Source organism: Sus scrofa, chromosome 4, assembly GCF_054392235.1.
Source record: "Sus scrofa isolate SSC_HxYL_T2T_F1_AM1 chromosome 4, Sscrofa_HxYL_maternal_Yorkshire_Landrace_v2.0, whole genome shotgun sequence".
NCBI classification, from domain to species: Eukaryota; Metazoa; Chordata; class Mammalia; order Artiodactyla; family Suidae; genus Sus; species Sus scrofa.
In genome coordinates, this window is record NC_139386.1 from 131,640,564 (window position 1) to 131,661,799 (window position 21,236).

The 21,236-nt window shown below is 42.3% G+C and overlaps 1 long non-coding RNA gene across 5 annotated transcripts in view; it reads left to right on the plus strand.

The window, feature by feature from the left end:
* LOC102158810 (uncharacterized) overlaps positions 1-21,236 on the plus strand; it is a 349,547-nt gene that overhangs the window by 266,537 nt on the left and 61,774 nt on the right. For all 5 annotated transcript variants that reach the window (XR_014844843.1, XR_014844842.1, XR_002343784.2 and 2 more), the window contains one exon: positions 5,659-5,865. This is a non-coding gene — a long non-coding RNA (uncharacterized LOC102158810). The remainder of the gene's footprint in view (positions 1-5,658; positions 5,866-21,236) is intronic.

The window sequence follows — 21,236 nt, forward strand, 5'->3', positions numbered from 1 at the left end:
CCCGAGTCCCTGGATTTCTCAACCAATGTACAGCCCTTTGTCTTGGTAATGGCGTTTTGTTTAATAGCATGGCATGTTGTTTTTTTCACTGAGATTTGGAGAATTTTTGTTTCCTCCCCAAAATGTACCGTGATATTAAACTTGGCTCTGGTCCCATTTTATTATTTGTAACGAAGCTCAAACCCAGAAGGGGTAGAACCAGGAATAATTCAGTTAAAACAAAGCAGAAGAAAGACAAGGTCTGTCCTTTCTCTTGGCCGCATGCTTTGGGGCTGTGTGAGGTGTGGGGTTTTATCAATTACCCTTGAGTTAGCAGGAGAACGCCTCTCTCCAGCGCTAGAATTCACCTCCTTCTTGCTTCTGCTGTTCAGTTTAGAGCCACAGGGACAGCATCCATCAAAAGAACCTTTCCTGAAGAGGAGAATCTTGTTAAGGCTGGCTGTCAACTTGAGAAAACTAATCATGGTATTGAGCAACAAAATGATTTTATTCTGCTTTTCTCCTCCTCGCTACTGAGCAGGCTATTAAGGAAGAAGGCGGACAGATGTTCAGCAACCTACTAAAAATAGATAACCTGCTTTAAATATCAAATGCGCCTGCTCCAATCTGGAGGGAGGCAGTGCGTCCAGCGTGTGTGCAGAATAGAATTCAGACCGGAGACCAGAGGCTCCCTCGGAGTTGGCAGCTGAGATGGGGACGGGCGGGCCGCTCCTTCCACCAAATGGCTTAATGACTTCTTTACAATGACTTTCTTTTCCGTGGCCAGACGATGCCAGAATGCGTGGGCTGCACTGATCGGGTGTGTGTTATGTCCTCTGCTGGCTCCATGTAGAGCCAGAAAGATCGATTAGTAGGTTTGAGTCTGCAGAATACACTCAAGGCATTTTATTTTCTGCTCGCTGTGCTCTTTTTATCGTCGCTTCAATGTAACTCCTTTCTCCCTTTGTGCTGTGGTACTTGCTGAATGCTGATGACCCAACAGGACAACGGGCAAGTTGCATTTAATGGTCATCTGATGGCCAGAGCTGTCTGGTCACCCCCTGATCCTGAACTGAGCCCCAGGAGCCAAGGCTTTCATTCTTGTTTATACCTGAGAGCAAATCCTAGAAATAGTCATCCTTCAACTTTCAGGTCCTGTCCCGCCTCCTTAAAATTTTCCCTGAGGACCCGATACTCTCCCTTTCTCTCCTCAATGACTATAGCTCTCTCTCTTCCTCCCACATTCCCTGTGTAGACTTTTCTACCACTTCCCTAGCTGGTAATACTGTTGGCCGTGACTTTCCCTGCCTGTGCTCCACAAGTAAATACCCGTTGATTCATTGGATTTCTCGTCCCAGCCAGGGTGACCTAAGCGTAACCTTTATCTGTAGGGGGTGCTTTGTAACGTGTTGGGAGAGGGCACGGCCACTTTTTGGGAAATAGATGCATATTGCAAACCTTCGCACCAACAACTCTGTGTATAGCTTCACAGGGTTCCCTGGTTTCCCCGAAGCCCATCTAAGTGATCTTGATTAAGAACCTTGCAGTCAAAGGACTTACTCAGTGTGAGAGTCCATACGGGACTCTTGGGAGCAGGGTAGAGGGCACCTCCTGGCCAGACCCTTTAGGTAACTTTTTAAAAAAATTAACGCACACCCACATGTGACCCAGCCATTTCACTCCTAGGTATGTAATCCAGGAGAAATAAAATCCTATATCCTCATAAAGACTTGTATGCAAATACATAGAAGAGCTTTCTCTGTAATAACCAAAATCCGGAATTCCAAATGTCTGTCACCACTTGAATGGATTAGCAAGTTGTGGTGCATCCTATAATCAAATACTTCTCAGTAATAACGTGGAATGAACGACACAACAGATGAATCTCAAGATCAATAGCCAAGTGATCTGAGAGATACAGAGGACATATGTAGAATCCTGGAACATACGGTCTAATCTATAGTTTTAGAAAGTGGGGGACAGAGGTTTGGGGAGGGATGGGCCACAAAGGGGTGTGGGGAAGTTTAGGGGACTGATGAAAATATTTGTGTATTGATTGTGGTGCTTTTTTCACACATGTCCAAACTCACCAAGTTGTTTCAACGACATCAACTACACTTCAGTAAAGTTGAAAATATGAAAGAATTATTATGTCTATATTCATATTTTCGAAGTAAAAGATTTAGAAAGAAATTCGCCAGAAGTTCACAATCATTCCTGGGCAGTAGGATTACAAGTGAGTTTTTTTTTCTACGTGCATTTATGCATTTCTCTAAATTTTCTAGAATGTTCATGTATAGCTTCCTGTGGCCATTGTAACAACTTACCACTGATGTGGTGGATTAAAACAACTGGAGTTTATTATCTCATTGTTCTGGAGGCCAGAATTCTGAAACTAGTAACCCTGGGTCAGAATTAAGGTTTGGCAAGACCAGGCTCCCTGGGGATGGCAGGGGTAGTATGCCCTTTGCTCCTTCTTGCTTCTGGTAGTTGCCAGCGTTCCTTGGTTGGCGGTCTTATCCCTCGAATCTGCAAGACCGGCATCCTCAGCCCACCTTCACCTCACCTTCCCCTTTGTGTGTCATCAGTTCTCTGTCTGCCTTGGATAAGGATGCACGTGATTTCATTTAGGGCCCGCTGGGATCATCCAGAATTCTTAACTGAATCCTACCTACAAAACCTTTTTTCCAAATCAGGTAAAATTGGGAGGTTTCAGGTTAAGATTAAGACCTGATTTTAAAAAAAAAAAAAAAAACCCACCACAGTATGTTTTTAGGAATACATTTTTGTTTTATTGTCTTTGTATTTGATTTCTGAAAAAATCTTAAAAATGCATACTAAATGGATTACATGTGCATCGTAAAAATTCAGACAATGTAAAATGTTACCGACTCAAAATCAAAGCCCACTGTGACACTGGCCAGCACTGTGCTGACAGTAGGTTCCTTTGCAGATAAGGGATTGGGCAAATTCTAGTTCATGTGCTGTTCCTGTGAGACACGTGTGTATGATTTCTTTTACCGTAACTGCTGTCAACCATGTAGTGTCTGTCCTTCCAGATCCATCCCTGTAAATTTATCTAAGGTGTGTTTGTGTATAAGGGATATCATAATATTTACCTCCTATCATTGTGTGTGGCAGTAGTTTGGGTTTTTATAAATGGGATTATACCATTCACTTCACTCCACAAAAAACTCTTAACAATGCTGTCGGCAATATTTTCAGGCCAGGGCAAAAAGTTCCACTTCCTTTTTATTATTAAATTGTAAAGCTGCCCCTTTATTTTGATTTACATTTTTTTTTTGCCCTTATTTCCAGTAGTGTTGCAGCGAATATCCTGTACCTATAGCTTTGGATAGATGTAGAACATTTCTGTAGATTAGATTCCTCGAAGTAGATTGCTAAATCAAAATACATCTTAAAATTTGATAGGTACTGCCAAGTTTCTTTCCAAAAGTGCCATTGCAATTTATACTTCTATAATATCAAATAAAAATATTATTTTGCCCACACATTTGCTATCTTGGATTTTATTTTTTTCTCTTTTTGATAGTCCAGTGGGTAAAAAGCGGTATCTCATTTTGTTTTACTTGTTGTTTCTTGGTTGCTAATGAGATTGAGCATATTTTCATACACACTGGTTATTTGTTTCTATTTTTTTATTTTAAAGAGTTATTTTAGGAGTTCCCATCGTGGCTCAGTGGTTAACGCATCCAACTAGGAACCATGAGGTTGCCTTGCTCAGTGGGTTAAGGATCTGGCGTTGCCGTGTGCTGTGGTGTAGGTCTCAGATGTGGCTCGGATCCTGTGTTGCTGTGGCTCTGGCGTAAGCTGGTGGCTACGGCTCCGATTAGACCCCTGCCTGGGAACCTCCATATGCTGTGGGTGTGGCCCTAGAAAAGGCAAAAAGTCAAAAAAAAAAGTTATTTTATTTATATAATGATTTTTATTTTTTTCCATTATAGCTGGCTTACAGTGTTCTGTCAATTTTCTACTGTACAGCATGGTGATCCAGTTACACATACATGTATACATTTTTTTTTCTCATACTTGCCTCTCTATAGTATCAATTTTTCAGTTAGTGTTTTCCTTTTTCTTAATTTATATATTATGACATATAACTATTTGTCTATATTTATAATGCAAGTATTGTCTCCTAGTTTGTCTTTTGTCTTACAACTTGGTTTATGATTACCTAGAAGTTTTTAATTTTTATGTAGTTATTCTATCTTTCACTTCATGGGTTATACCATCCTTGTCTTGCTTAGGAAGGACAATCTACCCTAAGGTCACTCAAGTATTGTCTGTAATTTTATTTAGCAGCATGCACTGTTTTAAAGATCAGGAGTGTAGGAGTTCTCATCGTGGCTCAGCAGAAATAAGCCTGACTGGTATCCATGAGGATGCAGGTTCCATCCCTGGCCTCCCTCAGTGGATTAAGGATCTGGCGTTGCTGTGAGCTGCGGTGTAGGTTGCAGACATGGCTCGGATCCCACATTGCTATGGCTGTGGTTCAGGCTGGCAGCGACAGCTCCAATTCCACCCCTAGCCTGAGAACATCCAAGTGCTGCAGGTGCAGGAGTATAAAAACTCATCTAAAATTAAAAGGCTACATGTCAAACAAACAAAAACAATTTATCTGATGCTTTAAAAAAGTAGTTTTTGGAGCAGGCTGTCTGGGTTCTTTTCTAACTATATTGCTTTTGGGCAAATTCCTTACTTAACCTTTTCGTGCTTCAGTCCTTGTCTGTAAAATGAGGTAAATGATAAACCATGGGATTGTTGTGTTGAGGATTAAATGGGTTTATAGATGTTGAGTGCTGGAGTGCCATGGTGAATAGTGTTTGACACCGAAAGAGCAAAGAGGTATATCAGTGCTATGACTGCTTGAATCCAAGAAACAGGGAAAAGAAGGGTAACTATTATGTTTTGAACACTTATAGTTCCTGACATTGACATAGGTCCTTGTATGTGGCAGATACTGCCGCAGAGGCCCAGAGAAGTTCAGTGTCCCATCTGTGGTCACACAGATGGAAAGCGACTAAGCCAGAGCAGCTCACTGAGCTAACTCCCGAAGAAGCTGTGGACCAGGGACAAGGAGAGATATAGGAGGGCTGATGACCAAAGACCAGATGGGACCGCAGACATGTGGGTGGATGTCAGCCTGGATATTAGATGATATTGAGGACCAGATGCTCCTGACTGATGCTTTGACATCCCGCAAATATCCTAGGAATCACCGTCTCCCAAGGAAATGCAGGGGAGACCTGATATAGCCCGAGATTCTGGTTCCCACATCCTACCAAATGGGAGCTCAAAAGGCATTTAATCAAAGCAATTTTTAAAGTGACAGTATTTTGCATACATGACTCGACGGCTGAAGATTTTCTTACTATTCCCTAAGCAAAAGTGTGCCTTACGTTAGGAATTGTTTTATTTATTTGCGTATGCCTTTCTATCCATGTAAGCCCTATGCATCTTGCATCTACGGTGGTCTTATTTAAATTTAAAGCTGATGATTGTGTTGCTTCTATATAATATAGCGGAGTTTCTCCTGCTGGCAATCAGTTTAGATACTGAATTATTTTTCAAATGACGCTGAATAATTCTTGGGTGACCTAAACTAATTTCTTGGCCTTGTAAATCTCAGACTCTTCATTTTCCACCTTCTCTTATTAGGGTATGTCCCGGAAAGCCAACATGCCTTTTTTAAACTCTGAATTATTTAAGACAAGCAACCATCTGGAGCTGGCAAAGCGCGGGTTTCAGAAGAGCCCTTCAAGTTGTCAAGCATCATTCACGTGCTCTCACATTTGCGTCCGGGTTACAGAGGACCAGGGCGGCCACCGCGGGTCTGCACCAGCGCGAGGCATTCAGAATGGCACGGTGAGTAAACGGGATGCGGGACTCCAAAGGAACCCCCAGTCTGCGGAAGATCAAACCATCTGTGCAATGACATAAGGAATCCCCTATGAAAGCAAAATATTTTGATATCTTGAACTGGGATTTAAGTCAGCGTTAAAAAAATTGTTCAAGTCGGGCTTGCTTTGGGAGAGAGGACTTTTCTAAGTGCAGGGAGCTCACTGTGCCTCCCCCCAGCGCTAAGAAACCATCTTTTCTCTGTCCATGTACATGTCCCACCATCTCTGACCGTGTCTGTGGGCCCGACAGCATGCCGAGGCAATGTGCACACCACACTCAGAAAGCAGGTGTCAGGCAGGCATCAGCAAAACAAGGGATAAACTGAGAAAATGAGATTGGACAGGGCTTGGGACGTGGGGAGAAGGAATGATATAGCTTCTAGTTTACCCGATAAGGCTTAGCTGAAAAAGGGTTGTAGTCCAGTTTTAAAATGATAAACACATAGGCTGAAAGGGCCCCCGAGAAGTCGTCTCATCCATCCCCCAACCTCCAGGGAGGTTTTATCTAAACCATTTTTACCAAGAGGTGTCTGTCGTGTTCGTACAATTCTGTGGGGAAGTGGATTCGCCAGGCTCTCTAGGATCCCATTAAGGTGCTTTATAACCCCAAGTGTCAGGAAGCCCCTCTTTATACACATATATCTCTGCCTTCTCTCGCTAAAGCCCGTTGTTTCCCGTTCTATCCTCAGTAGAGAAATGTTTGTACATGTGGATACAGCTTCTGAATAATAATCCCTCCTATATTTAAAGAGACATTAAGTGACCTCTTTCTTTCTCTTCTCGAGACTAAATAATCCCAGGGGCATTCTCCTTTTTGCAATCACACGTGTCCCATCAGCTCTGGGCTTTTTGCTGTCTCGAGCTGGGCTTCTTTACTTGGCAGGAGTTTTGACTTGTGAGAGTTTCCAACCCAAGTACAGCTTCTACATGGCTGATTTTCAAGACCTGTCCGCATAAACACTGCACACTCAAGCGGGGGTGTGTCGTTGGATTCTGATTAAACCTAACAGGGCATTTTCCACACCACTCAGTCTCCCAGTAAATTCAAGGGTCACCGGCAGAGTGAAAGCGGGCCAGGAGCATGGGAGATGCTGGGAGGCTTGTGGGAACGGGCTTCAGCTCTCAGGGCGGGAAGGAGTTTGACTCCTTGATGTCACCTCTTTAACAGCGTCTCTGACTCCAGCCCAAATGCCCCTGAGAGATGGCCATTCGCAAGCCCTGCAACCACTCTGGCTCCTTGCCAACCATCCAGAGACCAAGAATCAAGACCTAATTCTTCTCTCACCCCGGAAGGCCAGATGGCTCGGCTCCGGGGCCGTCTGGGTGTCTTCCCCGTGGGTGGGGCAGGTAGGGCTGTTTGAAGGAAGGTTAGGAGGAGGGCAAGAACCGACGGTTCCATCCTGACCCTGAGCTCCTTCCAGACCCCACAAAACCGATCTGCAGAATCTCCGTTTGTGGAAAGTCCCCCACTGTGAAAACGTCCTATTCCCCGAGTTCTCCCTTCAGGATTGGGTAACAGCCGTTAACTGAAGTAGGGAACTAGGCTTAGCTTCCAGCTATGCTGTAGAAACCTCTGTTTGGAGGAGATAACACCAAATTTCAACGACGTAAGCCTTGATGGCGTTAGAAGCAGATAGACCTCTTTTACGACAGTTGGAAAAATTACAGAATCGTTTCTATCATCAGGGAAGTGAAAACATCTATGTGATCAAATCTTATACAAGGGGTGACACAGATGTCACTTCTGTTGTTGTCGTTAAAAGCCCGCCTGAAAAATGGTTTTCCGTGCGCAGTACTTCATGGGAAGTGTATATTCTATTAACATCCATGTTTATAATTATCCTGCAGTTTTATTTAGACTCGGATGGATAGAAGCAAAACATGGCAGCTTTCTCACAGATCCCAGCAGCTGATGGGCAGAGGTTAATTTGTCTGTGCATGGACACATTAGCTTGTCACATCTGCTATTAATTGCAAACAGAGATATTAGTCTAATTAAACATTGCAAGGAATTGACCTAAATTGTTCCACGCCTGTTGCTATATCGACTCCACGATTAGCACACTTCAGGCTGCATTTTTTTCCTTGCTCTGTTGACAGGAAGTCGCAGTCTCACTCCACAGCTAGTAACTAATGATTCTTGCGGTCATCACTGCTGGTATGTTAACGATGCTTGAAATGGAAAAATAAAACTCATGTGACATAAATTCATGGGAACTTGCTGCTGATCTCCAGCCATTTCTACCCCATTGCCTTGACCAAGAGCATTTCAAATGCTTATGTTCCGTGGCAGCTGTCTAAGTGGGTTGCAGCCGGTCTAATTTTGGAGCTCATTATTAGGACAAACAGTTGTGCTACATCAATAGCCCATCAGAATTAATTAAATGGGGGACAGCAACTGAATGTTCATCAGCTCATTCGCAAGCAATCAGGGCAGAGGGTGTCTCTCCCTCCTCAGGCTTGACGCGGGTTTGTTTCATGACCTCACTTGGGATGTGATGAGTGACGACCAGAAAGAAAGGGTTTATCTGTGGCAGGTGTATAAATAGCAGAAGCCCAGAAATTGTCTGCATTTTGGAATTAATGATGGATGATGCCCACGTCCCTCCTTAATTTTTACCAACATTAAGTTCTCCCTGGCAGCGTCCTGGCAGATCCCCACGTCTCTGCAGGAGAAGGTCCCCCCGCTAAAAAGAAACCCCACTTTGTGCTTACAGGGTGTCTAGCACCTGGGTGGTCAGTCAATATTGACCGCAGGGAAAAAACTGAGGAAATGGGTTTCATCTCATGGCAACGAGAAATAATCTATTTAAATAGAAATCCTTCAGTAAGACTGCAAACGACTTTTTCAGGATACGAAATACAACATGTTCTTCAAAAGGAAAGAAAACTCGAGTTGTTTTAAACAAAAAGATTTGGTAAAGACAGATTGTAAAACAGCATCAGTAGGTCTCGACCCGTCCTTGACATGTTGACATGCAGGTCTTTGAACTGTCACTGAAGCATGTTTGCAGGTGAGGGTACACTGCCGTCCCGCCGAGACTCGCTGCCCCGTGGACAGAGGGCTTCCTGGGCCTGGCAGAGTCCCGGGTAAGGACAGGCTTGGCAGCCTTTGCTGTGAGGGCTGAAGAGCTTGGCAGGCAAAGAGCAACTGGAGTCTCTGTCTTCTTTCTCCCTTTATTATTTAGCACAGCAGCTTGGGCGCTGGGACGTAAGTGTCCTCTGCCTGCTTCTCCTATAGCAGACTGAGCCGTAGATCTGCTCCAAGGTAGATGCACTTGGTCCCCTTGTACTGAAGACTCAGAGGCTGCAGTATTGCTCTGGGGGCCAGTCCTCGGGCTTCTCTTTGGTTCTGGACTTTGCTCTTGCCTTGGCAGTATCCAGTCTCCCTGGTCCTTCTCTAAGCTGCTGGCATCACTCTTCCTGATTAAGACAGTGGGCTTTCATTTTGGTCGTGAGAGAGGGAAGCAGTCTCACCTCATGAGCTCAGGAAGGGAAGCCATCAGCTCTTTGGGAAGGTCTGTTTTGTTTTCTTCTGTGCCCTTTTCCTAAGCCACAGCTCTGGAATCAGAAAAACCTTTTTGTTGACTCTGTATATGGGCACATCTTTTGTGGTGGGAAAATTTGCTAATTTTTCATTGAGCAAGCACCAGAACGGGTGGCATAAAGATGAGTTACAGATGGTCTTGCTCTTGAGGAGCCCAGTCCATAGAGAAGTTGAAAGAGATATTCTGACTCATGAATAATAGGAGGAGATGCTTAATTCTCTATGGGGCTGAGGTCTGTCGGGAAGACTTCACATAGGAGACAGTGCATTAGTAGTGTATTGAAGAGACGCCAATAGCTTTTCATTTTTATGTTTAAATTTCATTTTTAAAATGTTTTATCAAGAGATTCTTTAAATGGTATGGTGCTTTACAATTTTTAAAAGTTTGACACACGTGATTTCTTACAATCCCATAATAAACCATGTCCCCCCATTTTCTCCCTCCCGCCTCCCCTCTCTGTGCTGGTAACCGCTAGTGTCTTCTCCATATCTGTGTGTCTGCTTTTGTGTTTTATTCAGTAGTTTATTGTATTTTTTGATTCCGCATATAAATGATATCATACAGTATTTGTCTTTCTCTGACTTAATTCATTTAGTGTAGTACTCTGTAGGTACATCCGTGTTGTTACGAATGGCGAAATTTTGTTCTTTTTTCCTTTTTTTTTTATGGCTGAGCAGTGTTCCATTGTGTGTGTATGTATATATTTACAGTATATATGTGTGTGTGTGTGCGTGTGTGTGTGTAGACACACCTATATACTATACACACACACACACATATCACATCTTTATCCATACATCTGTTGCTGGACACTTAGGTTGCTTCTGTACCTTGACTTAGCATAGAAGGCAACACGTGGGTGGTATACTGAAGAGACGCACTAGCTTTCGATCAGGAATACTTGCACTGATTAATTCAATCATTCAGTACATATTTACCGATGCCAACTCTATGCTTGCTTGGCACTGTTCTAGCAATGGGTACATAACACTGAAGAAAAAGATTAAGATGTTTTCTTGTGGATCGTAAAATTTAGTTGGAGGAGACAGTCATGAAATCGAGATCTGAAATAGCAGGCACGGAGAAACGCTAAGAAGAATAAAAAGGTATCAAAAAGTAAACAGCGGTGACGACGATGGTGACAAGTTGTGTTATTTAACGTGGGGAAGTCAGGAGAGCCGGACCAGGCTGAGGTGATGCTTGAGCAGCTGAAGGAGCGCCGTGGCGATCCATGTGGGTATCCGGGGGGAGAACATTCTAGGGAGAAGTCAACAGCTACGTCCAGCTCATCAACACGAGCAAGAATTAAAGAGCTTTATTTCACTGAGACAGGTTTACAAAACCCCCACTTTACAGAGGAGGAAAGAACCTTGCAAGTCCTACAAAGAGCCCTCAGCAGGCCCACAGGGAGCTCAAGTGACTTCTGTTGGTCTCCATAATCATTTGGGCTTTTTTCCCTCCACAGTTGGTACTGTTTCATGCTAGTTGGTGATTCTGTGAGTTCTGGGTGTCTGGACTACACCTGGGCCTTCCACTAAAGCCATGGTTTCCAAGCCACATGGATGATCCTATTTGCTCCCAGTTTTTTAACTTACATCTTTAAAAGAGTCGGAGCCCATCTCTGGCCGCTCTGGTTCAGAGGTCCCCTGAGGTGGGACCTGGGTGTCTGTCCCTCGGGTAGTGTCTCCCTCAGCAATCCCAGGTTTGGAAACCACTGTTGTTATCAAGGTGTGTTTCACACATCACTGTGCATACAGCTCACCCGGGCTCTTGTTAACATGCAGATTCTGGTTCAGTAGGTTTCAGGCCAGAGATGCTTCATTTCGAACCACCCCAAACTGCTGATCCTTGGACCACACTCTGAGTCCCAAGTTCTCTGCAGCACTGTCAGTAACGGGAGCAAAGCAGTTCCCAAGGATAAGTGGAATGAGGTGTTGGCCAAACCTCAGTGTGAGGGGGCGGATCCACCCACCTCTGTGCTCAGGCATCCCAGGTGTTCCTCAAAGCCCAGGCCCCTGTCCCTTGGGAGCTGCAGGGAGAAGCTGCTCTGGATGCAGCATGAACAGCTGGGGTGGAGGGAGGGGGAGCAGGGGCGCACAGATGCGAAGCTCCGTCCCTCCTTCTTCTCTTCCCAGCCAGTGTATCTCTCTGTTCCGAGTCGAGGAAACTCCCACCTGTCCATGAAGGCTTCTCACCTGCTCGCTTCACGGACCCGTCCACGAACCTTTCACCCTCAGTGCCGCTCACCAGTCGCCTTCTCTTTGTTATCTGCTTTGTGACCGTCGGTTTAATCTCTCCTGTGAGATTATAAACTCTGTGAGGCTGCAGCACCCTTAGGAAGCTGAATTCATAGTAGAATCATAGAATCTTGACACCAGAAGAGAGCCCATGAAATCCCCTTTCCTCTTAGGCTGTGCTTACTTCTACAATCTTCCCCAACGATAACTAGGCAGCCCCTGCCTGAATACTCTGCCAAATTGTGAAAAGCTTATTTCTTCATGAATGGCTTAATTAAAAAATTCGCAGAATTGAAATGTGGTCTTTTCAGTCATTATCACTTGATAGCCAAGAAGATGAAAATAAGGATAAATAGTATTTTTAGTGTTTAATTAGGATGTGCTCAGCCCTATCCTAAATTTCACATGAAGCTTTGGGTTGTTTTTTTTTTTTTTTTTTTGCTTGTTTGATCTTCACAACAATCCTATGAGGCAGATACCATCATTAACCTCCTTAGAGATAGAGAAGAGTCAAGTAAATTGTTCAAGGTCGTACAGCTTGAAAGTGGGGGAGCCAAGATTCAGAGCAGACTGTTGGATTAGAGAGAATATGCCGTCTGAATATAGCATGGATTCATCCTGGCCAGTCTGTTCTCTACCTTGTTTGCCTGAGCAACGTCCGGGCCTCCCCAAAGGAAATTGTGTACCAGGGAAATTCCTTCTTGACCCAAAGCAGCTCTGCTACACTTCAGCGTGGCCTCGTGTGTGGGATGAACCAGACCACTCCTCGAATAAGAAGGTATGATCTGAGATGATTTGGGAAAATCCCTATGACACTTAATGATAGTTCTCATGATTATAGTCAAGAATGGAGTGGGAGGTGGGGACATCTTTCCTCTGAGACCTTGGTTTCCAAAAACATCAAAGCTGAATTGGTCCTGCACCATCGGGATGAACTTCCAGTTGGCGCCTACCCAGTTCAGAACCGTCTAATGACTTCCCACCAAACTTGGCATCAAAGCCCAACTTCTTACCATGACCCCATGTCTGTGAACCAGCCAGGACCCTAGGTTCATTGGCCCAGCCTCTTCTCTAACCTCTGTGGGACCCAGGCAAGAGGGGAAAAACTGAGGACCAAAAAGCTCATATATCTGAATATTAAAAATTATAAATAAAGCTAGTAAAATATTAAAATATAGTCTCCCATTTTGGCAAGTATACCTTTCTAATGACAAAAACAAAATAGAAGTGTGAATCTGTAGTTTATGGATTTATGTAATTGAAGGTCTATAAAATATCGGACATCTGAATTTAATTATCATTGCATAATATCTGGGTGTTTAATAAAAATAAAATTAAAAGATTAAAGCATTTTTTTATGTTTTTGAAGTTTAGTTTCCTTCTAAAATAGTCAAATTGTCTATTAAGATTAAAAGACAAATATAAATTATAATTAAGATTATAAATAAAATTAGTAAAGCTGAAAATTTAATTTTTTGAAAATTAACTATTATTCACTATTTTATAAAGTATGCATAACTCTAGAGTTTAATATTTATCTAGTTACATTATCATGCTTCACACTTGTTACATCTGGACCCTGCATATATACAAATTTAGGAGAAGTAGGCATTGTTTAATATTGCAGAATGTTCCCGGGTTCCCTATGTAACTTGCAAATACCTCCCTAATTTGTGCACACTGCGAGAGCCAGGAAATGGAATGGGAAGAGAAGCAAGAAAACAGATAACTCATGCTACGGAGAAACAACCTTCATTATGTAAGAATCAATTGTGTTCACGATTCCTGAGAAAAAGGATTTGACAAGTTAATTAATTTGTCTTTTTTGCAAGCCAAAATGCTTCCATGGTGTGATATGCAAGGCTCTCTGAAGCAGGGGGCCTCCTGCCTGGTGTCAGGCAGGTACTGCACTGGCCTTGCTGATTTTCAGATACACCCAGCACTGTCCCGGCTCTGTACTTCACCATGAAATCTCTGCCCCCAGAACCTCGCATTGCTTGCTTCCTCCCTTCATTAAGGCCTCTGCTCAAATGTCGCCCCTCCAAGAGGCTACCCTGGACACCCTATGGAAAAATAACATGCCTGCCCCATCGTTACCACTGTCCCGGCATTGCATTTCTTTGTAGCTCTTATTAGTAAGTGAAATGACATCACACATCTGTCCCAGCAGCATGTAGGTGATCCCAAGAGAAGAGCCGTCTCTCGAGTTCAGCCCTTCCTCCAGTGCCTAGGGTAGTGCCTGTCACGTCCTAGATGCTCAGTATTTCAATGAAGGAAGGAATTTAGAATAACAGCTTTTTATCACAAGGAAAGAATGATGACACTTTACTGTGAAGGCTTTTGGTAAGGACTGTCCTTTGCCCTCTGGGATTGCCTGGGTCCTTAGGCAACAGCTAGGGCCAGGAACACATCTTTGCCCCTGCAGGCTCCCCGGAAGCCTGGACTTTCCCCTTCAGTCTAATGAAGAACAAAGCAGGTGCGACACTGAGCAAATTAGCAATACTTCTCTCATCCCTACCTGGGAAGCTGTGGAGCTGCCTTTCAATTATAACAGTGTTTTCTCTGTGGCGAAAAAAGAACTGGGACACAATATTAACGAAGGCCAAGATGATCTTCCTCCAACTAATGCCAATTAACACTTTCCAAGTGACAAGACTGGCAGTGAAGTGGTTTTTATATTCTAGGGAATAGATACGTGAGGGGTTCATTTTCTACCTCTGGAATAGAGAGTCGAACTAGACACGACATATGCAAGGCCTTGGCAGAAGAGTCTCTGCTCAGGAATTCCGACTCTCTAAGTTTCTGATCATCGCATTGAAAGATGCACAGAAAATATAAAAAAGAAGCAGCAGCTAGAACACTGCCTTTGAGAAGAGATAAGAGAGTGAAATGTTATTATAGAGAAACTTTTACAAGTGAGAGTTAAAATCCAAGTGTTGACTTATTTCCGCATTACCCTGATCCTTCTGTTCCCTATTTTTACACCTTTGTGTCACTTGGGACCCCTGGGGATATTGCCTGGAAGTTTTCCAGAGGTGGCCAGGTTAGCTACCAAGCCTACCTGAGTGGGCGGCCAGTTGGTTGCCAAGGATCTGTAGACAAGTCCTATGTTTCTTTCTGCTTCTATTGTTTCCAGCTTGATTTCCGAGTCTGCATATGGATGAAAAGATACTAGTAAAACTCACTTGGGGATGCTTTCCACAAACTTATTTCCAAATGATTGCCTCAGCACATGTTAATATGGAGAAGCGCTCAAAGAAACAGGATCAGAATGATAACTCAACAGTTGGAAACAAACACCTTAAATTGCAAGTTTTTATGAGGTGCCTAGAATGTTCTCAGTACCATGTTAGCAGCTACGGGGCATGTAGGATACCTGTGATGTTTTGTGCCCATGCAGTATTCATTTCTTCTTCCTAACAGCACATAGATTCCTCAAAAGTTAAAATATTAGTTACGTGCAATTTCAGTAAATGCCCCAATTTTTAAAATCAGACAACATGATTTTAAAAGTGTACATGGGAGAATTCCCCTTTGTGGGAAATGGAGTAGACACCCCTATTCCTTCCTCTAAGTACAACTGGAAATCCTGGGCACGATATGTAAGACAAACATAAGAAGATTCTGGAAGGTGAGTGAAAAAGGCCAGCGAGGGACCTCAGAACCAAGGAGCGGAGCAGCACAGTGGTGAGTTTCCTGGATTTTCTTTTGCCTCATATATCCTAGGTTTGTAACTGAAGAAGCCAGAAACCCAGAAAACCCATCAGACTTAGACAAGAATAGGACAAACGAAAGCCTTTTCTCTTTAGCCAAAGGACCAGGAAAGGAGCAGATTAGCAATACAAAAAAATATGTGGATAATAATCATTTTATTAGTCAAGGTTCTCTAGAGGAACAGTATCAATAAGATAGGTAGGTAGATACATAGATACAGAGAATTAGAAGAAGCAGAGAGAAAGAAAGTATAAACAAGATCCAGGAGTTCCCGTCGTGGCGCAGTGGTTAACAAATCCGACTAGGAACCCTGAGGTTGCGGGTTCGATCCCTGACCTTGCTCAGTGGGTTAAGGATCCGGCATTGCAGTGAGCTGTAGTGTAGGTCACAGACGCGGCTTAGATCTGCCATAGCTGTGGCTGTGGCGTAGGCCGGTGGCTACAGCTCTGATTAGACCCCTAGCCTGGAAACCTCCATATGCTGTAGGAGTGGCCCTAGAAAAAGGCAAAAAGACAAAAAAAAAAACAAAAAAAAAAACAAAAAACAAGATCCAGAGTGTCATAGCATAACAACTAAAAGATGGCTGAGATGGGTTTTCCAAACAGAAAAAAATAATTAAAGAAGGAATCTTAGAACACCAGGAAGGAAGAAATAACAAAAGGGCCACAGTACAGGCAAATATGTTACATTTTCCTTTTCCCTTCAGTTTACTAAATTATATTTGACTTTAGCACAAAGACTAGAATACTGTGAGAAGCGGTTTTAACGTATGAAGGGGAAATACTGAAGACAACCATGAATGGGAGTGGGTAAAGGAATATCGAAAGAGAAGGGTTTCTGTGTTTTACTTGAACTGGTAACATGTAGACCCCAGCAGACTGCGATAAGCAATGTTTGCATCATCTAATCCCTAGAGCAACCACTATAAAAGCCATACAAAGAGATATACTCAGAAACACCATGAACAGAGAAAATAGCCTTCTAAAAAATGTGCAAGTACTAAATAGGAAGGGAGGAAAAAGAAGACAGAAATAAAAAGCAAAGGACAAACAGAAAGCAAAAAGTCAGTGGCATACTTAAGTCCTAACATGTCAGTAACTATATTAAATATAAATGGTATAAATGAACCAATTAAAGATAGAGGTTGGCAGAGTGGATTAAGAAATATTACCTAAGGAGTTCCCGTCGTGGCTCAGTGGGTAACGAATCCGACTAGGAACCATGAGGTTGTGGGCTCGATCCCTGGTCTTTCTCAGTGGGTTAAGGATCAGGCGTTGCTGTGGTGTAGGTTGCAGATGTGGCTCAGATCCCATGTTGCTGTGGCTGTGGCGTAGGCCGGTGGCTACAGCTCCAATTAGATCCCCTAGCCTGGGAACCTCCATATGCTTCGGGTGTGGCCCTCAAAAGGATAAGAGACAAAAAAAAAAAAAAAAAGAAAAGAAAAGAAAAAGGAAAAAAAAGACATATTACCTAAAATATGTGCTATCTACAACAAGCCCACTTCAAATAATGACATAGTAAAGACCGAAAAAAGATACAGAATATGCAATATTACTTAAACGAAAGCAGGGGTGGCTTTATTAATATATCAGACTTAAAAGCAAAGAAAAAAAAATCACAAAAGATGTGAAGTAAAAGGGATATGAACTGTAAGGAGCAATAGATTATTGAGAATTGATGGAGGAAAATGGCTTTTTCAACTATGGTGCAGGAGCAGTTGTTTGTCCACAGGTGAAAGAGGGCACCTCAACCTCGGCCCATACTTTACACAAAAATTATCTCAAAATGGATCACAGACTTATGTGTGGAATGCAAAAATATAAAACTTTTAAGAAAAAAAGGAACAAAATCTTCAGGATCTAAGGCCAGGCAAAAAGTTCTTATATTCGATGCCAAAAGCACAGTCCATGAAAGAAAAATCAGTAAATTTGCTTCATTAAAATTAAAAACTTTTATTCTGAGAGCAACCCATGAATGAAGATGAGAAAACAAGCTCTACACCGGGGCCAAATATTCACATTATTTGACGAAGAAAGAGTATCTTGAATAAATAAAGACCTCTCAAAACTTAACAGTTAAAAAAAAAAAATTCAATTAGAAAACGAGCAAGAGACACACACAGACATTTCACTGAGGAGGACATACAGATGGCAAATAAGCACATGAAAAGATGTTAAACATCATTAGCCATTTGGGAAATGCAAATTAAAACCGTAATGAGATATCATGACCCACCTATCTAAATGGTTACAGTAACAAATAATGACACCACCAAAGGCGGGTGAGAATGAGAGAAACTGGATCACGCCCCCGATGCGGGTGGGGCTGTAAAGGGGCACATCCAGCCCGGAGAAGAGTTTGACGGTTTATACTCTTGGCCGCTTATTCTAGAAAACGAAAACTTTCATTCATGCAGAAACCTGTATGTAAATGTTCAAATTAACCTCATTGGTAGTAGCCCCAGACTGGAAGTGACCCAGGTGCTCTCCAATTAGTGATGGTTCCACGAACCGCCATCTGTTGATGCCGTGGAATACTACCCAGCAGTGAAAAGAAGGGGGGCATTGGCGCAGCAGCAGTTTGGGTGAATCTCAAGGGAATTATGCTGCGTGAAAAAGCCAGTCCCCAAAGGTTGCTGCATGATTCCATTTATATGCCATTCTTGAAGGATAAAAGTATAGAAAGGGAGAAGAGATAGGTGGTGGCCAGTGGTTAATGGAATGGGAGCCAAGTGCCTGTGACTCTAAAAGGGCAATATTGGGCATCTTTGCTGTGATGGGAAGGTCCTACTTTTTGACTGTATCGGTGTCAATATCCTGACCGTGATACTGTACCATTTTTCAATATGTAACCACTGAGGGAATCATAGGATTTCTTTATTATATCTTTACAATTGCATGTGAATCTGTAATTATCTCAGCATAATTTTATAAAAAGAATGCATGTAAGATTAAATGAGAATAATCAACAAAATTATTAAAAATAAAAGCAGTGATCTTTTACTACAGATCAAATCATACTACAGAGATACTGCAATGAAAGCAATATGCTACTAACATAAAAGACCAATGGAAAAGAATGGAGAGTCAAAAGTAGATCTAAGCAATGATGGGAAGTTGTCATATGTCAAAGGTGACATTTCAATTGCAAGGGAAAAAATAATTGTTTTAATAAAAACATTAGTGTACCTTGCTTTCCATCTAGAAGAAAACTACAATTGTACTCTATCTCTTATCACACATAAAAATAAATCCCAAAGATATTACAAATGTAAAGATAAAAGAAAAGCAAAAAAATTTAGAAGAAAAATTAGGAGAGGATAGGAGTAAACAATATTTTTTGAAGCAAGTTTTTGAGGAAAAAACACATTATGTAAAATTTGCAACTTTTCAATTTGGCCCAACATACTATAAAAGGTCCACAGATAAAGATTGAAAAATATATTTGGGGCACGTATTACAGACAGTGACTAGTATCCCTGGAATTTTCTAGTGGCTTAGCAGGTTAAGGGTAAGGTATTATTACTGTGATGGTGCGGGTTTGATCCCTGGCCTCAGAATTTACACATGTTTAAATATGCTGCCAGTGTGGCCAAAAAAAAAAAAAAAGGAAAAAGAAAAAGAACATGATAGTACACTAATATTAAAATATTAAAGGAGTGCCCTTTTACCTCATGTATAGCACCAGGCATGCCAATATTCTTTTTACTCTTTTTCTTCATTTGTTCCCGAGTTTACGACTGAGATATGATCTGTATTTCTTTAATCTGCGTTTCTTATGATCAGTGAGACTGATTATATTTATTAGCTGTTTTGAATTACCCTTCAGTGAATTGTTAATTTTTCCATTTCTCTATTGTGTAGTATTTTTCAGTTTTAACCACGGAGCAGCATTAATATTATACTCTGAAATCAAACTATTACAACTTTAGAGACTTACAATCTGGAAGTATCTATAATAATTTAACACACATTTAAAAAAATTTTTATAGTTGATTTACAGTGTTCTATCCATTTCTTCTAGGAGTTTTAGGGTGTCTTATGTTTAAGTCTTTAAGTCATTTTGAGCTTATTAAAAACACACGTATATTTTAAATCAGTCCACCTTGGGGAAATTTCTCCTTTAGAAATAAATATTCCAATTTGAAAAGGAACATGACAACACTGCGAGGACCAAATCGGAAGCACTCTGGATGTTCCCTAACAGCCCGGCTGAGTACTCTGTGCTGAATCCATACCGTACATCCATGGTTAGGAAACTATTGAAAAAAAAATGAGTTATATCTAACCCATATTTAGGTGACTCATGAGAGTTTCCTTAGGAGATATAGATAAGGACACATTATAAAAATCTTGGATTCAAGATTTTTTTTTTTACTATGAATTACCCCAAAGCCCAATGTATACACTTGAATATTCACACATGACTTATGAGCGTGCGAAGAAGCATGGAAGACCAGGGACACGGGGTTGGTTCCTGGGTCAGGGGTGAGGTGGAGTCCAGGGGACAGGAGAAGGGGAAGGGAGAGGTGAGGAGACGGAAAGATTGAAGATACGGAAGAAGGTATTTAGAACTTTTTAAAAGGCATGTATAATATGAGCCTATTTATATAAAATTTTATATATATGCCTGTGCCTAAAACAGGTATGAAATCATAACCACAAAAACATTAATAATGAATTTCTCAGGGTGATAAAAGTTCAGCAATCTTTTTTTTTTTTTACATTCTTCCTTATAATTTTCTGAATTGCTTGACTTTCTACAGTAGGAATGCCTTATGTACATATAGAGAGAAAACAATAAGGCTATATATTAATCTTTAGGGGGGAAACCAATTCATGTTTTTGCATGAATTTTCATGCCATGGAGGGGAATTTGCCTGGGAGACACGGGGACAGAGACCCTCTGCTTTGGAGATGGAGGCCCATCAGGTGGGAGGGCTGGAGCTTTCGGGGGGAGGATGCGTGCTTCATGTTCTGGAGGTGAGGCAGGTGGGCTCCCTTACCCTGAAGTGGTTGCCTACTTGGAAGGTGTTGGGTCTGGGAGATTTCCTCTAATGATGATGCGTGATTGGCATGGGCACCCACTCAGACACAGCTTTGGAAACGAGGGAACCTGGGCTGCAGGTCCTGGAGGGAAATAGCTGCATCTAGGCTTGGAAACCAGAGGTTGCGCTGAGATAAGCATCTATGTGGGGATAATAAGAGGTAGTTAGATTCTGGAAATTATTATTAATATTATTATTATTTTGGCTGCACTGGCAGCATATGGAAGTTCCCAGGCCGGGGATCAGGGCTGAACCACAGCAGCAACCTGAGCCACTGCAGAGACAATGCCAGATCCTTAAGCCACTGCGCCACAAAGGAACAGATTCTGGAAATTTCTAAGGTGGGGCAAATAGAATGTGTTCAGGGAGTCAAGGATGGCATCGTGCTTTTTGTCCTGAGTGTGCAGGAGAATGAAGTTACTTTATTGAGATGGACTAAAGGAGAAGCAGGTTTGTGGTGGGAAAAAATAGTCTGTTTTAAACATGATACATTCTAGAAAAGTACTAGCCATGTTTGTTGCATATTCTTCACCTGCACCTCCAGAATCACTCACGCTTTGCTCTGTGTCCTGGGAAGAGGCCACTACAGACTTTGTCACCCAAGCTCCCCGGCCCTCCAGGTTCTGGTTAGGGTGTTGGGAGACAGAAAGTCAGAGGGCAGGGAAGAGGCTGGGAAGGTTATTTCCCCAGCCCTCTCCTTCTGAGATGTGGTTTGTCAGTGGGCCTGGCTCCCAGAGCTGTAGTTCTTGTCAGTTTACTTATGACAGCTCCTTTCTCATTCCTCTTCGTA